This window comes from Pimephales promelas, chromosome 3 (assembly GCF_988280905.1).
Source record: "Pimephales promelas chromosome 3, fPimPro1.hap1.1, whole genome shotgun sequence".
Lineage (NCBI taxonomy): Eukaryota > Metazoa > Chordata > Actinopteri > Cypriniformes > Leuciscidae > Pimephales > Pimephales promelas.
The window spans coordinates 43,992,746-43,996,724 of record NC_142771.1 but is presented as its reverse complement, the minus strand read 5'-3'; the positions used below and the strand labels follow the sequence as shown (position 1 = coordinate 43,996,724).

General features: G+C 44.2%; 1 pseudogene; it reads right to left on the bottom strand.

Moving 5' to 3' along the window:
• Positions 1-1,319: 1,319 nt before the first annotated feature.
• On the bottom strand, positions 1,320-3,571 carry LOC148982113 (uncharacterized; annotated as a pseudogene).
• Between the last annotated feature and the right edge of the window lie 408 nt (positions 3,572-3,979).

Genomic DNA, 3,979 nt, shown 5'->3' with positions numbered 1-3,979 from the left:
CCTTGAGGCCTTAGAGCATCTTGCTTCATCGCCAGGCTAGTGTGTGCTGTGACAGCATCACTTTTATACTTCCGGGTATGCCGTCACATGTTACGTTACGACGCAACACCAATCAGGATTGGATTAGTTACTTCAGAGGCGCACGCTTAGGGAGCATCCCCAAAGAGTCGAGATTCTTGACCCAGTGTCTCGTTCCATAACCCGAGACGTTTTTAAAAGTGATTTAAAACTCTCCATAGAGGTAGCTGCTCTAATATTAAGAGAAAGAGAGTTCCAGAGCTTAGGGCCTGCTACTGAAAAAGCTCTGTCCCCTCTGGTTTTCAGTCTGGACCTTGGACAGTATAAAAGCAGCTGGTCAGTGGACCTAAGTGCTCTGACTGGAGCGTGCAAAATCAACATGTCAGATAAATATGATGGACCCATTTAGAGATTTAAACAAACAAACATTAAGATCTTAAAATGGATTCTAAAAATGACAGGCAGCCAGTGGAGAGATGACAGTACAGGGGTGATGTGGTCACTGCGCCCTTTCCCTGTCAGCAGGCGTGCAGCCGCATTCTTAACTAATTGTAATCGACAAACTGAAGACTGATCAAGGCCATAGTACAACGAGTTACAATAGTCCAGGCAAATTTGTAATCAGGACATGCACAACTTTTTCCAGTTGGCTATGGGGCAGGTAGGGCTTGACCTTCCCTAGAAGTCTAAGCTGAAAGAAGCTTGTTTTTACCACTGAGCTAATCTGTTTATCAAGTTTAAAAGAACTGTTAATAAAAACACCAAGACTTTTTACAAATGGGCAGCAGTTTGGGAGTATTTGTTCAAGAGTACTGTTAAAACCAGAGACATCGGGCTCCCCAAAAATTACAACTTCAGTTTTTTTGTCATTTAAGTTTAAAAAATTCTTATGATTGACCATATCAAATGCTGCAGTCAAATCTAAAAGCACTAGCATAGCAGAGCTACTAGAATCAGAAATTAAAAGAAGATCGTTAAAAACTTTTAAAAGAGCAGTTTCTGTACTGTGACAAGATAACTTCTACTTATAACAGGACCTGCAGTGTAACAATGTAGAGCAAATATAACAAAATAACTTATAGTAACTAATAACAGGACTTGCAGTGTAAAAATGTAGTGCAAATATAACAGGTAAAAGAATGAACAGGCACTGTTAACATGAACTGCAGTGTAAAAATGTTGTGCAAATTTAACAGGTAAAAAAGTCAACTTCAAGAACTGACAACATGTCATAATAACATGGCATTGTGTACAAACTATTCACAATATATTGAACCAAAACTTGCTTGTGCTCCACTGTTTCAGTTCTGTGTGCATGAGGCACAGAGCCACGGCTCACTAGCTGAAGGGGCCTGACTGAGTCCGACACAGCTGAGGTGGAACCACTCTATTGCACAGTTTTCCTTGTCACAAGCCACCATGTCGTCCTGGTCTTCAGGGCCTCTGCAAACGCACCACAGTTGGTTTGTCTTCTGCAGTGCCTGTGTTCTTGGCCTTTTTGAGTGAGCTTGCTGTGACATGGTTAAAGGAAGTTGAGTTGTGGAGGCTGCTCGGGTGTAGTGGCAAGCCACAAGCTCAGGTAGAGAAACCTTGAGGAAAAACTCCTGTGCTTTTGTCAGAAGTGCTGTCCAGAACTCCACATCTGGTAAGTTCCGAACCACAGCACAGTCTTGTTGCGTCCACACCTGACCCACTGACAAAGATCTGATTTTGTACCTGGCTGTAGTACTTGTGTGTCTTCTTCAAGATTAACTTAAGACAAAAGTGCTGTCATCTGTACAGGCCTGCATGATGGAGTTGTTTTGGTGCTTATATGTGCATTTGATTTCCAGACAGCCTTTCCCACAACATGTGCAGTGATTGAGTCCATCAGGGGATGCCCCAACCTCCGGAAATGATGGATTTATGATAAAGCCACATTGCTCCACTTTCAGGTTATCATGCTGGGAAGCTGTCAGTGTGACATAGGTCTGCCTTGCTTCTTCCTCGTGGTCTATCCCCCATCTGGTGGCAGCTGTGGATGCTGTTTTTTGGGGCAGCACACCCTCCTCACAGTTGACAAAGCTGGTCTGGCAACACTGGTGGACACAACGGTATGGATGTTGGAAGCTGTTATTCTTCCTGCTCTTGATGTGTACCAGGCAGAGGATTGAAGCTGCTGTCTTGTCTGAGCTTCCACCGCAACCGCCTGTGCCTCTGTTACCGCTACCATGTGTGTGAGGCCCTCACAATGCTGCTGCAGGACAGGCAGTTCACATCCATCCTTCCCCGGGTCACGAAGGCGCTGTAGGGACTTTGGCACTTCACGTGGCTTAACAGGGTCTGCATAATTTTGGTAGTAGCCCTCCATTCCAGAAAGGCAAACAGAACTTGCTGTGAGTATATGCAAAATTTCAAGTAGGGGTGACAAGTTTGAAAGTGTCGTCGTGTGTCCACACGGACTAGTGCAGCCAACACGAGTCCGTATCCCTGACTTTGTGCTCTCTCCACTGATGCACTTGTCGAGTGCCCTCTTCTTAGTTGCGCCAGAGGAAAAGTCAATCTTGTAGCCCACCTCTGCTTGGACCTTGTCCTCACTACTCGGCATTATCCAGTAGCCTGGAACATCAGTGACTGTCTTAGTACCCCGTATCCGTACTGCTACTTCAATTTTAAACAGGAAGGTCCCAACATGTGTGCAAGACTCTGCTATGCTAGCCATGCATATGCAGTGTGCACACTCCACTTGCCCACTGGTATTGAGGATCACCCATGGCTTGAGTGGAGGTTCATTGAGGCGTTGAGAGTGCAAAACCTAAGACATAAATAACACTAATAAGCATAAAATGAATTATATATGTATATTCAAATAGCATTCACATTTACACACTGGTGAAAACAGTTGTAAATTCATAGTCAAATCTGCAGTATATTTTTTGTAGACATGTTCTTTTGATCTATTTACTAGTTCTTTATTTATGTTTATGTGTACGGTTAAGTACCAATATACCAAGGTAAATTCCTCGTATGTGAAACCCTGGAAATAAACCGGATTCTGATTTATTACAGAAACTAGTCTAGAACATTGCAGAAACAACAGCGTTTTGCCTGGAAATTACATTTACTAAAAGTAAACAACTTAACTAAAATGTTTCCTAAGTAAAAAAGAAAATATATATGACGCAGAGTTTAACTTGCAGTGTTGTTGTTGCTGGTGACAGAGAGGTGTGTCTGGTGCGTGGTTACCTACCTTTGTGCGAACGATAGTTTTCTGGTCGTTGAGTTTAAAAATCTCCAGTTCCTGAACCCAACTATTAGTTAAGTGGTGTTGGGCCTCAAGAGATTTATCATTTCGGAACTGCTCAAATGTGTATGAGCTCAAACCAAAAACAAGGTAGGAAAACACGTCAGGAAATGTTGTTTGCGGTAGCTTGTTCAGATCAGTCGACCACTCTTTGTGTTTGTACGGATCGAGCCCGTTAATTGCCTTTATTTTCTCTAAGTAGCGCTCCTTTGCTTCCTTGTTAAGCTTATCTCGGTAGATAACCTTGAGCTTGATCTTCGCACGGTCCATGTGTGTCTGTTTACCTTCGTTACGACAACGAAAAGATGTCCTAAAAGATGGCCGCCGCTACCCAGAATGCACTGCGCCATGACGTAGTTTCCCATTCTCTATAGGGCATTCTGGGTTGAGCGAGCGGCGCTGAGCGGACGGAGCGAGAAAGAAGGTGCTCCCTGCTCAGGAGGAAGTATTACCGCTCACTAGGTTTGGGTACCGAAACTCGGTGCCAATAGGGAACCGGTTCTGACGTAAACGGTAGCAACCAGACCGAATTAGAATGAACCGCTCCGCTCTGCTCACATGCTCTGACATGTACCATACACTTTTTTTCAGCCAAAAATGCGGTGCGAGTCGCACAGTGTAACCAGTGCACATACTGGGGCGCACTCGAATGGGGCATACTCGAGCCTGTTTTTAGGC